The sequence below is a fragment of the Odocoileus virginianus genome, chromosome 2 (assembly GCF_023699985.2).
Source record: "Odocoileus virginianus isolate 20LAN1187 ecotype Illinois chromosome 2, Ovbor_1.2, whole genome shotgun sequence".
Taxonomy (NCBI): Eukaryota; Metazoa; Chordata; class Mammalia; order Artiodactyla; family Cervidae; genus Odocoileus; species Odocoileus virginianus.
In genome coordinates this window covers 71,168,599-71,182,711 of record NC_069675.1, presented here as the reverse complement: position 1 = coordinate 71,182,711, position 14,113 = coordinate 71,168,599, and the positions used below count along the sequence as shown (strand labels likewise).

General features: G+C 43.0%; 1 pseudogene; it reads left to right on the top strand.

Moving 5' to 3' along the window:
- Positions 1–7,757: 7,757 nt before the first annotated feature.
- On the top strand, positions 7,758–10,436 carry LOC110122873 (phosphatidylinositol 4-kinase beta pseudogene; annotated as a pseudogene).
- The last annotated feature ends 3,677 nt before the right edge of the window (positions 10,437–14,113 follow it).

Genomic DNA, 14,113 nt, shown 5'->3' with positions numbered 1-14,113 from the left:
CAAATTAATACATTATCTTAGTTTGTTCATCAACTTCTGTGAATTTGGTTAAAACGAGGGATGATGAATGGGCTGACAATTGGGTTTTTTTTTCCTTTCATTTTTATTTATTTTTATTAGGTGGAGGCTGATTGTTTTACATTATTGTAGTGGTTTTTGCCATACATTGACATGAATCAGCCATGGATTTATGTGTGTTCCCCATCCCAATCCCCCCCTCCCGCCTCCCTCCCCATCCGATCCCTCTGGGTCTTCCCAGTGCACCAGCCCTGAGCACTTGTCTCAGGCATCCAACCTGGGCTGGTGATCTGTTTCACCCTTGATAGTATACTTGTTTCAATGCTATTCTCGGTTTTTGGAGCCAGCAAGGCCAAGAACCAAGGAACCTCCCCCAAAGAATGTGGACTTTAGACTCTTGGCAGGCGGGAGAAGGGTGGGCGGGGGCGGAGAGTGTGTCCAACTCATATTTATCCCCAGCTTGTATCACAGGGCCTGGCATCCACTTGAAACTCAGTGTTGATTTATCTGGACTAGATTCTCCTTAATGTTAAAGCCTATTTTATAATTGCAATCTTGTTTTATAATTACTCAAAAGTATAAAATCACCAACCAGAAAGTTTTTAAAACTTAAAAACATTAACCCTGGTAATAAACATTTTGAAGAAAATATATAAAATAGATAATAAGTGAAAAGAAAACACTAACCACCCATATTCAATTAATTAGAGAAAACTACTGTTAACATTTAGTATGTACCCTTTCAGTCATTTTTTATGCATAAAGTGCGTATATGTTTAAATATCTATATTCTTACAAAATAGTATCTTATCATAATGCAGTTTTGTAGCTTGACTTTAAAAAAAAATTATACTGTGAAAAAAAGTCTTCCTGTCAATAAATAATCTATGGAATCATTTTTAATGACTGCATAGTATATTTCTTACTGTGTGGACATACCATAACTTGAAAATTCCCCTACTGTTTCTCATTTAAGTTGTGCCCATTTCTTTGTTATTATGAACAATACTCTAAAGATCACACAGTTTCTTTAGAATAAATTCCTGGAAGTGATATTGATAAAGTGTATACATGTTTTAAAGCTTTTGGTAGAGTTTGACAGATAGCCAAATTGTTCTCTAGAAAAACTGCTTTAAAATTATTCATCCACTAGCAGTGTGTGAGAGGGCCCATTTTCCTACCTTAGGCTTTCTACAACTTAGTATCATTGACAGCTTTGGAATGTAAGGCCACTACGGCCCACAGGATCCTTAACAACTAATTGGAACCCTAGATACAGCTTTTCCAGTCAACCTCACCATGCCTGTCAATCCCAGTGCTTGTCCCTCCAAATCTAAACTGTTAACACCCCTCTCTGTCTCACCCTCCCCGCCTTCTTTCTTTCTTCTCTCCTTTCTTCCTTCCTGGTCTTGAAGTTTCTTCAGGGAAGCTGTGAGTGGGCTCTGAGTATGATCACCAGACAGAATACAGGATGCCCAGTTAAATTCAGATGTTAGATAAACAACAAATATTGCCTGAGCCAGTAGTATAGTTTTTATACTAAAAATTATTTATTGTATATTGGTATCTGAAGTTCATATTGAACTGGGCACCCTGTATTTTTATTTGCTAAATCTGGCAAACCTACCTGTGTGTTCTTTAATATCAGCTGCCCTAAATCTGGTAAAATTCCTCAAAATATCTGATATTTGGATGCTTTTCTCTATCTCAGTACTGACACAGATTGTTCTTTATTTTACACTTCTTTAGTCATTTTGGTAGGGTAGAAGAAACGGGAAGGAGAGGAATCAGCCATGTCTTCTCAAACTGCCATCTTTTCCCCAGAAGTATAAAAGTTTTATGAAAAGCAAACCTGTGTATTTGAAGGCTATAAAGCAGAACATTCATGATTTATCATTTGGATAAAATAGGTTGCAAAGCACATGTTATGATCTTATTTCAGTTTAAAATATACTACTTTTATTTTAAATTTTATTGAAGTATAGTTGATTTGCAGTGTTGTGTTATCTCTAGTATGCTGCAAAATGACTCAGTTATGCATATATACGTATTCTTTTCCACTATGGTTTATCACAGGATATTAATACAGTTCTATGTGCTATATAGTAGGACTTTGTTGTTTATTCTTCCTACATATAATAGTTTGCGTCTGCTAATCGTAAATTCCTAATCCTCCCCTCCCCACCCCTCTTCCTTCCCTCTTGGCAGCCACGAGTCTGTTTTCAGTCTGTGAGTCTATTTCTGTTTCATAGATATGTTCATTTGTGTTGTATTTTAGATACCACTTATAAGTGATACATGGTATTGAGTTAGTCAACAAGTTTGTTCAGGTTTTTCCACAAGATGTAATGTAGTATTTGTCTTTCTCTTCTGACATTAGCACTTGGCTTAGTATGATCGTCTCTAGGTCCATCCATGTGGCTATAAATGGTATTATTTCATTTTTTAAATGGCTAATATTCCACTGTATGTATGTATGTGTGTGTTTGTGTGTATATATCACACATATATCACATATATATGTATAGGTGTATATATATATACGTGTGTGTGTGTGTGTGTACATAGGCTTCCCAGGTGGCACAGTGGTAAAGAATCCACCTGCCAATACAAGAGACGCAAGAGATACAGATTCAATCCCTGGGCCAGGAAGATTCTCTGGAGTAGCAAATGGCAACCTGCTCCAGTATTCTTGCCTGAAAAATTCCAAGGACAGGGGAACCTGGCGGGCTACAGTCCATGGGGTTGTAAAAAGTTGAACATGACTGAGCAATTGAGCACATATGCACATGCATACACACACACACACACATTCAAAAAACTAAGATCATGGCATCTGGTCCCACCACTTCATGACAAATAGATGGAGAAAAAAAATGGGAACAGTGACAGACTTTATTTTCTTAGGCTCCAAAGTAACTGCAGATGGTGACTGCAGCCATGAAATTAGAAGATGTTTGCTCCTTGGAAGAAAATCTATGACAAACCTAGACAGCATATTAAAAAGCAGAGACATCACATACCAACAAAGGTCCACATGGTCAAAGCTATGGTTTTTCCATTGGTCATGTATGGATGTGAGAGTTGAATCAGAAAGAAGGCTGAGCACCAAAGAATCGATGCTTGTGAACTATGGTGCTGGAGAAGACTCTTGAGAGTCTTTTGGGCTGCAAGGAAATCAAACCAGTCAACTCTAAAGGAAATCAACCCTGAATATTCTTTGGAAGGACTGATGCTGAGGCTCCGAAACTTTGGCCACCTGATATGAAGAGCCTATTCATTGGAAAAGACCCTGATGCTGGGAAAGATTGAAGGCAGGAAAAGAAGGGGACAAGAGAGGATGAGATGGTTGGATGGCATCATTGACTCAATGGACATGAGTTTGAGCAAACTCTGGGAGATAGTGAAGGACAGGGACGCCTGGCATGCTGCAATTCATGGGGTCGCAAGAAGTTGTACACAACTAAAGGACTGAACAACAGCAGCAAATAGGCCCAGACCTGCATAGCCTAGTTTTCACAAGAATCCTGACAGATTAGTTCAGACTCTCAAGTCTCTTTAATACCTGATAACTCTCAATATATGATCAAATTCTTCACCCCTTACCTTTGATGTTCCTAAGTCCTTGGCCAGCTTTCAGACAGAATCCTGCTAAGTCAGTTTACCAAGATCCCTACATTTGATTTCTCCTTTTAATTTCCATCCACTGAGTTTTCTATCCACTGATCTCCCCTTTCTGCTCCTTGGCTGTGAATCCGCATTTGTACTATATTCAGAGTTGAGCCTGATCTCTCTCCCCATTGAGATAATCTTGACATCTGCTGCGATAGTCTTGAATAAAGTTTTCCTTACCATTTAAAAAAAGTGTCAGAATAACTTGTTCTTTTTCCAACTTTATTGAAATACAAATGGCATTTTCCATTGTGCAGGTTTAAGGTGTACAACATAGTGATTTGATTCACGAATACATTGTGAAATGATTAACACAATAAGGTTAATTTCACACAGTACCTTTTGGGTGGGGGGGGGTGGGGGAATGAGTACTGAGAACTTTGAACTTTGCAACTTTGAAGTATACAGTGTGGTATTGTTAGAATAATTTCTTCTTTAACAATCCTGGCAAATCTGGCCTAGGCTGCCTCAGAGCACTACTTTTTAAGATGCAAAGATTTGAATGGCAGCCAGAAAGAAAGGACATTCTGCATGAAAGAAAGGACATTCTGCATGTAAGCAAGGGCTTTTAGCCTTTTAGATCCTTTCATTCTTTGCTCCTTCCTTAGCAATAAAGTCCCCAAATGTCCTTGGCCTGTATCAGATTTCCTCCCCCAGGGGATGAAGCTTGTATGTGGAAATCCTTGGGCTCCCCCTAGTGGGTAAAGTGTGCATCCACCACTGATGGCAAATTTGTGTGTGTGGTGGCGGGGTTGGGGATGGGTTTATTGTTACTGCTACTGTTTTGCTGTTAAAGTCAGGAAGACTAGAGTGTTGCTTTCTCTCTCCAAGGAGCTTAACCAAGTATCAGAAGTGTCCAGCCTCTACCTACGTGTTGCTGATTCTTCAGTCCTTGCTAGCTCACTGCTTAGGACTCATGAAATGGGTAGTTCAGTCCTTTTACAAGTGTTCTGTTAATGTTCTACCCAGGAAGCCAGAGAGCTATTTCAAGACATATCAAGTGCAACTCAAGTGTTTTTCCAAGTATGGGCCATCTGCATAAGAATATCCTAGAGTTATTTATGTATTTATTTTTTAATGAAGACTTCTGGGTCCTGCTTTAAGCCTTCTGAATCAGAATTTCTGGGGTGGGAGGGGCATGAGGAAGGTGAGGCAATTCTAATGCACACTGTGGTTTGAAAATCAGTGCTATACACTACATAAGAAGGCATTCCCCTATTCTGTGTCTCATTTAAAATTATGCTGTATGATGCCATAATCAGACTCAGAGTTGCATGCACAATGAGCACAGTATAATTCTATTGCATGACAGTTTTTTCACCATGAAAACAGAACACAGCCAACACCTTTCTGTTATTCAAGCTCTTGAATATAAATCTCAAATATGTAGAAAATAGTTACCTTTTCCCTTTTAAAATTTTATTCTCTTCAGTCTAGATAAAGAAGTCTTATTCACTCCTTCAGCAACTCCGAAGTTGGGTTAATTTAGCCCAAGTCTTTCAAGTGTTCTATCTTGAACTTCTTGAAGTCTTGAAGTCTTCAAAATTTCTTCTATCCAAAATTCCAGGGAGCTATCAGGCACAGGCCTTCTCTCCAAATTTAGGAAGCCTCACTGTGCATAAATACGATTGCCTAAAATCTAACCATAGTTTCTCTTTGAAAGGATAGTTAAAATGCAGGTTCATAAGCTTTACTCTAAAAATTCTATTTTGGTAGATCTTGGTTGGAGCCAAGAATCTGCATTTTTATCAGCATCCTAAGGTATTCTGATGTTGGTGATCCTCAGACTGTACTTTAAGAAACTACCTTGTATGCCAGAGTTTCCCAAACAAGTATGGTATTGCCAGAATATTTTACAACCAACTCCCATGTAAGTCTTGTAAACTACAGTTCTAAGCAAATATTTAATTATTAATCTGGAGAAAGGCAGTAGACTTGGGATAATAAATAATGGCATGCCCTCTGCTTAGTCACTCAGTCGTGTCCAACTCTTTGAGACCCCATGCACTGCAGCCTGCAAGTCTCCTCCGTCCATGGGATTCTCCAGGCAAGAATACTGGAGCGGGTTGCCATGCCCTCCGCCAGAGGGTCTTCCCAACCCAGCGGCTGAACCCAGGTCTCCCGCATTCAGGCGGATTCTTTACAGTCTGAACCACCAGAGCAGTTCTAAGCAAATATTTAATTATTAATCTGGAGAAAGGCAGTAGACTTGGGAAAATAAATAATGCATGGAGACCTTAATTTCACCCTTTTTTCTATTTCCCATAGGTTAAGGTAAGGAGGCTTGGAGCTCCAGTTCTTTGTTCTCCTAACAAACATGTTTTCTGCCATACTTACTAACTCTACAGCATGCTTGTGTGAGTAAATGACACGCCCTGCGTGAAGCAAGTGAGGAGCCCTGCTCTGTATTTTGTGGTGACCTCATATGGACTTCACTTTCACTTTTCACTTTCATGCGCTAGAGAAGGAAATGGCAACCCACTCCAGTGCTCTTGCCCGGAGAATCCCAGGGACGGGGGAGCCTGGTGGGCTGCTGTCTATGCGGTTGTACAGAGTCGGACACGACTGAAGCTACTTAGCAGCCGCAGCATATGGTTTATGGCAGAAACCCTGTCGGGTTTATACCAACCTGCCAGGGGACTTGCCTGGTGGCTCAGACGTAAAGAGTCTGCCAACAATGTGGGAGACCTGGGTTCAATCCTTGGTCAGGAAGATCTCCTAGAGAAGGAAATGGCATCCCACTCCAGTATTCTTGCCTGGATAATCCTATGGACAGAGGAACCTGGTAGGCTACAGTCCATGGGGTCGTAAAGAGTCAGACACAACTGAGTGATTTCACTTTCTTACTTTCTTTCATAGGTTTTTACTTTCATCATGGTAAAATATGTATAACATAATGCTTACCATTTTAACCATTTTCTAAGTACAGTTCAGTGGCATTAATTACATTCTCAGTGTTGTGCAGTCACCCCCACAATCTATTTTCAAAACTTTCTCATTACCTCAGTCAGAAACTCTGTACCCATTAAGCAGTAACTCCTTATCCTCCCCATCCTCCCTAAATTCAGTTCAGTTGCTCAGTCATGTCCAACTTTTTGCAACCCCATGGACTGCAGCACGCCACACTTTCCTGTCCATCACCAACTCCCAGAGCTTACTCAAACTCATGTCCATGGAGTCGGTGATGCGATCCAACCATCTCATCCTCTGTCATCCCCTTCTCCTCCTGCCTTCAGTCTTTCCCAGCATCAGCGTCTTTTCCAATCAGTCGGTTCTTCATATCAGGTAGCCAAAGTATTGGACTTTCAGCTTTAGTATCAGATATTCCAATGAATATTCAGGACTGATTTCCTTTAGGATGGACTGGTTGGATCTCTTTGCAGTTCAAAGGACTCTCAAGTCTTTTCCAACACCACGGTTCAAAAGCATCAATTCTTCTGTGCTCAGCTTTCTTTATAGTCCAACTCTCACATCCATACATGACCACTGGAGAAACCCTAGCGTTGACTAGATGGACCTTTGTTGGCAAAGTAATGTCTCTGCTTTTTAATATGCTGTCTAGGCTGGTTATAACTTTTCTTCCAAGGAGCAAGCATCTTTTAATTTCATGGCTGCAGTCACCATCTGCAATGGTTTTGGAGCCCCCCAGCCAAATAAAGTCTCTCCCTGTTTCCATTGTTTTTCCATCTATTTGCCATTCTGTGTGGATCACAATAAACTGTGGAAAATTCTTAAAGAGATGGGAATACCAGACCATCTGACCTGCCTTCTGAGAAATCTGCATGCAGGTCAAGAAGCAACAGTTAGAACTGGACATGGAATAACAGACTAGTGCCAAATCGGGAAAGGAGTACATCAAGGCTGTATATTGTTACCCTGCTTATTTAACTTACATGCAGAGTACATCATGAGAAACGCTGGGCTGGATGAAGCACAAGCTGGAATCAAGATTGCTGGAAGAGGCAGCCGCCGCGGCCGCTGTCAGGGAAGCGCAGGCGGCCAATGGAACCCGGGAGCGGCTGCTGCTGCTGAGGCGGCGGTGTCGGTAGCCCGACCCCGACAGCCCGCACCCCCTCCGCCGGGGTCCCCCGGAGCTGCCACAGCACTGGAGGAAGGGAGCACGATGTCATGTGCTCAGACAAGCAGAGAAATGGCCCACCTCAGCAGGGTTGACGATGGTTGTTTCTGAGCTATTTTCTTCGCAGTAAAACCTGGTGTGGTGTTTGCTGGCCATTATTTTTTGGGTGCTTTGAGTCTAAAAGAGAAGCTTGGAAGCTCAAAGTCTGGCTGTGGCCATGGGAGACACGGTAGTGGAGCCTGCCCCCCTGAAGCCAACTTCTGAGCCTGCTTCTGGCCCACCAGGGAATAATGGGGGCTCCTTGCTAAGTGTCATCATGGAGGGGGTCGGGGAGCTCTCGGTGATTGACCCTGAGGTGGCCCAGAAGGCCTGCCAGGAGGTGCTGGAGAAAGTCAAGCTCTTGCATGGAGGCGTGGCCATCTCTAGCAGAGGCACCCAACTGGAGCTGGTCAATGGGGATGGTGTGGACAGCGAGATCCGTTGCCTGGACGACCCACCTGCCCAGATAAGGGAGGAGGAAGATGAGATGGGGGCCACAGTGGCCTCAGGCACAGCCAAGGGAGCAAGAAAGCGGCGGCAGAACAACTCGGCCAAACAGTCTTGGCTGCTGAGACTGTTTGAGTCGAAACTGTTTGACATCTCTATGGCCATTTCATACCTGTATAACTCCAAGGAGCCTGGGGTGCAGGCCTACATCAGCAACCGGCTCTTCTGCTTTCGTAATGAGGATGTGGACTTCTATCTGCCCCAGTTGCTTAACATGTACATTCACATGGATGAGGATGTGGGTGATGCCATCAAGCCCTACATAGTCCACCGCTGCCACCAGAGCATTAACTTTTCCCTCCAGTGTGCTCTGTTGCTGGGGGCCTACTCTTCAGACAAGCACATTTCCACTCAGCGACACTCCCGTGGGACCAAGCTGCGGAAGCTGATCCTCTCAGATGAGCTGAAGCCTGCTCACCGAAAGAGGGAGCTGCCCTCCCTGAGCCCAGCCCCCGACAAAGGGCTGTCTCCCTCTAAAAGGACTCACCAGCGCTCCAAGTCAGATGCCACTGCCAGCATAAGTCTCAGCAGCAACCTGAAACGAACAGCCAGCAACCCTAAAGTGGAGAATGAGGATGAGGAGCTCTCCTCCAGCACCGAGAGTATTGATAATTCATTCAGTTCCCCCGTCAGACTGGCTCCTGAGCGAGAATTCATCAAGTCCCTGATGGCAATTGGCAAGCAGCTGGCCACGCTCCCCACCAAGGAGCAGAAGACACAGCGGCTGATCTCAGAGCTCTCCCTGCTCAACCACAAGCTCCCCGCCCGAGTCTGGCTGCCCACTGCCGGCTTTGACCACCACGTGGTCCGCGTGCCCCACACCCAGGCTGTCGTCCTCAACTCTAAGGACAAGGCTCCCTACCTGATCTATGTGGAAGTCCTCGAATGTGAAAACTTCGACACCACTAGTGTCCCTGCCCGGATCCCCGAGAACCGAATTCGGAGCACCCGGTCTGTAGAGAACCTGCCCGAATGCAGCATCACCCACGAGCAGCGGGCAGGCAGCTTCAGCACTGTGCCCAACTATGACAACGATGACGAGGCCTGGTCGGTGGATGACATAGGCGAGCTGCAGGTGGAGCTCCCTGAAGTGCACACCAACAGCTGTGACAACATCTCCCAGTTCTCCGTGGACAGCATCACCAGCCAGGAAAGCAAGGAGCCTGTGTTCATTGCAGCAGGTGACATCCGAAGGCGCCTTTCGGAGCAGCTGGCTCACACCCCCACAGCCTTCAAATGAGACCCAGAAGACCCTTCTGCAGTTGCTCTTAAAGAGCCCTGGCAGGAGAAAGTGCGGCGCATTAGAGAGGGATCCCCCTATGGCCATCTCCCCATTTGGCGGCTCCTGTCATTGTCAAGTGTGGGGATGATCTTCGGCAGGAGCTGTTGGCCTTCCAGGTGCTAAAGCAACTGCAGTCCATTTGGGAACAGGAGCGAGTACCCCTGTGGATCAAGCCATATAAGATTCTTGTGATTTCGGCCGACAGTGGCATGATTGAACCAGTGGTCAACGCTGTATCCATACACCAGGTGAAGAAGCAGTCTCAGCTCTCCCTTCTTGATTACCTCCTACAGGAGCATGGCAGTTACACCACTGAGGCATTCCTCAGTGCCCAGCGCAATTTTGTGCAGAGTTGTGCTGGCTACTGCTTGGTCTGCTACCTGCTGCAGGTCAAGGACAGACACAATGGGAACATCCTATTGGACGCAGAAGGCCACATCATCCACATCGACTTTGGCTTCATCCTATCCAGCTCACCCCGAAACCTGGGCTTTGAGACATCAGCCTTTAAGCTGACCACAGAGTTTGTGGACGTGATGGGCGGCCTGGATGGCGACATGTTCAACTATTACAAGATGTTGATGCTGCAGGGGCTGATTGCTGCTCGGAAACACATGGATAAGGTGGTGCAGATCGTAGAGATCATGCAGCAAGGTTCTCAGCTTCCTTGCTTCCATGGCTCCAGCACCATCCGCAACCTCAAGGAGAGGTTCCACATGAGCATGACTGAGGAGCAGCTCCAGCTGCTGGTGGAGCAGATGGTGGACAGCAGTATGCGGTCTATCACCACCAAACTCTATGACGGCTTCCAGTACCTCACCAACGTCATCATGTGACACCCTCCTCCTCAGGCCCCAGCACAATGGGGGGGTTCAGGGGATCCTCCCTGGGAAGGCCCTTGGAGAAACCCTAAGCCAGGAAGCCCCAGCCACCCAGCCATCCACCAAGGGAAATGGAAGGCAAGAAATACAAAGGATCATGTGGTAACCGTAGAACTTGCCAGGGCAGGTGGGGAGAGCCAACTGTGGGGTCCAGACCGATTGGGGCTTCCTTGCCACCACCCCAGCTGTGTCAGTATTACCACCAGATGGACTCCAGGACTCACTGCCCTCCAGAGAACAGAAGTGATAAATGTGGGGGGCGCTGGGGCCTCGCTTCTCCTCACCAGGGTCCGAGAGGTTCTTTCCACAGGCCATCCTCTTCATGTATTCTGGGTCCCAGGAAGGAGAAGAGAGTAGGTTCTTGGTACTTAGGACTAAATCCTGTGATTGGCCTTTGGCCATACTGCTGCCTGACTGTCCCCTTCCAGGGACTGAGCCCTAGCCCGAGTTCCCCTGGGTAGGTGGGCTTTGGCATAGGGTCCTGCACTTGCTGAGGTCCCCCATCCCAGAAGTGAGGAAGGGAGTGATCACAGCCCCTCCAGTCTGAGGGTACTGGCCTAGCCTCGGGGAATTCCTTGCCCTGATTCCTTCCCCACACCCAGGGAGACAGCTCTCAATTTTTTAATTTTTGTTTGAAATAAAGTCCTTAGTTAGCCATCAAAAAAAAAAAAAAGATTGCTGGAAGAAATATCAATAACCTCAGATATGCAGGTGACACCACCCTTATGGCAGAAAGCGAAGAACTAAAGAGCCTCTTGATGAAAGTGAAAGAGAAGGATGAAACTGTTGGCTTAAAACTCGACATTCAGGAAGCTAAGATCGTGGCATCCAGTCCCATTCCTCCTATACCCTGGTAATTTCTAGTCTACTTTCTGTCTCTATGAATTTGCTTATTCTAGACATTTCATACAAGTGGAATCATTCAGCATTTTTCCTTTTGTGTCTGACTTATTTTACTTAGCATAGTGTTTTCAAGGTTCTTTCATGCTGTAGCATGTATCAGAACCCCATTCCTTTCCATGGATAAGGAATACCCACTGTATTTATATCACGGTTCATTTATCCTTTCATTTATTGAGGGATATTTAGGTTATTTCCATCTCGCAGTTATTGTGAATAGTACTGCAATGAACATTGGCATGCTAGTATCTGCTTGAGTCCCTGTTTTCAATACTGTTGAGTATATGACTAAAAATAGAACTATACTGTCTTGGAGGTAATTCTAGTTTAACTTTTTGTTAGACTGTTTTTACTGCACCATTTTATACTCCCTCATCCTGGCCAGTGCTGGTCATTTTCTCTTTTTTGTTAGTCACCATCCTAGTGGATATGAGGTGGTATCTCAGTGGATTTCAATTTCATTTACCTACTGATTAGTGATATTGAGCATCTTTTCATGTCATTGACCATTTGTATATCTTCTTTGAGAAATGTCTACTCAAGGCCTTTTCCCATTTTTGAATTGGGGTTTTGTTGTTGAGTTATAGGAGTTCTCTGTATATTCTGGATAGTAATCATTTATCAGATGTAGTTTTGTAAAATTTCCCTCATTCTGTGAGTTGCCTTTTTTTTTTTTCATAGTTGCACTGAATGGCATTTGGGATCTTAGTTCCCTTACCAGGGATTGAACCCATGCCCCTTGCAGTGGAAGTGCAGAGTCTTAACCACTGAACTGGCAGGGAAGTCCAACTGTGGGTTACCTTTTAACTGTGTTCATACGTCTTTTGATACACAACATTTAAAAATTTTCAGAAAGTCTAGTTTGCCTGTTTTTTTATTTTGTTGCCTTTGGTGGTGTCATAGCCAATAAATCATTGCCAAATTCACTATTGTAAAGCTTCTAGCTGTTTCCTTTTAAGGGTTTTTAGTTTGGAGTCTTACACCTTATGTCTTTCATTCATTTTGAGTTAATTTTTATATATGGGATTAGGTAATGTTTCAACTTTATTCTTTCTGCATGTGGGTATCCAGGTTTCTCAGCACAATTTGTTGAAAAGACTGTATTTTCCTCATTGAATTGTCTTGGCACCCTTGTCAAAAATTACTTGATCATATAAGTGAGGATTTTTTTCCCTAGGTTTTATTTAATTCCATTGGTCTCTATGTTTGTCTTTATGCAATATCACATGAGTTTGATTACTGTAGCTTTACAACATGTTTTGAAATCAGAAGTTGTGGCTCTTTCAGCTTTTTTCTTCTTTTTCAAGATTTTCTTTGGCTTTGCAATGTCCTTTGAGGCATCATATGAATTTTAGGATGAATTTTTCTATTTTTTGAAAAGTGTCATTGGGATTTTGATAGGGATTGCACTGAATCTGTAGATTACTTTAGGTATTATTGACATTTTAGCAATATTAAGTCTATCAATCCATGGACATAGGTTATTTCCATTTATTTATATCTTTAATTTCCTTCGGCAATGTTTTGTGGTTTTCATGTATTGTTACAAGCCTTTCACCTCCTTGGTTAAGTGAGTTTCTAAGTATTTTATTCTTTCTGATGCTGTCGTAAATGGGACTGCTTGTGTATTTTTTTTCAGATTGTTCATTGTAGTATATAGAAATGCAAGTGATTTTTGTGTGTTGACACTAAATCCTGCCACTGTGTTGAATTTGTTTGTTACAACAGTTTCTTTGTGGAGTCTTTAGGGTTTCTACATATGAGATCATATCATCTGCAAAGAGATAATTTTACTTCTTCCTTTCCAATATGACTGCCTTTTGTTTGTTCTTCTTGCCTAATTTATCTGCTAGATCTTCCAGCACTGTGTTGAACAGAGGTGGCAAAAGCAGGTGTTTTTGTCTTTTTCCTAATCTTTGAGGGAAGCATTCAGACTTTCACCATTAAGTATGATTTTCACTATGTGTTTTCGTATGTGGTTATTATATGAATTTGTTGTCTTCTGTTCTTAGTTTGTTGAGTGTTTTTATCATGAAATGGTGTTCAATTTTGTCAAATGCTTTTTCTGCATCAGTTGAAGTGTTTATGTGGCTTTTCTTCATTCTGTTAATGTAGTATGTTACATTGATTTTCACATGTTGAATCATCTTTGGATTCCAGGAATGAATTCCACTTAGTCGTGGTATATAATCCTTTTGATATTCTGCTGAATTTGGTTTACTAGTGTTTTGTTGAGAATATTTGCATCCATTCATAAGGGATGTTGGTCTGCTGTTTTTGCTTGCAGTGTCTGACTTTGGTATCTGGGTAATGCTGACCTCATAGAATGAGTTAGGAAGTTTCCCTTCATTCAGTTTTTGGGAAAAGTTTGAGGAATATTGGCATTAATTCTTCTTTAAATGTTTTATAGAATTAACCAATGAAGTCATCAGGTCTAGGGATTTTGTCATATATTTGATTACTAAATCAACATCCTTATTAGTTATGGGTTTATTCAGGTTTTTCTATTTCTTTGTGATTTACTCTTGGTTCAGTTTGTGTTTATAGGAATTTGTCCATTTAATTTAGATTATACAAATTATATTATGTCTGACTCGATGAATATGAGTTTGAGCAAGCTCTGGGAGTTGGTGATAGACAGGGAAGCCTGGCATGCTGCAGACCGTGGAGTCACAGAGTCAGACATGACTGAGCAACTGAACTGATTGACTAACTGATCCAAATTATTGGCATACA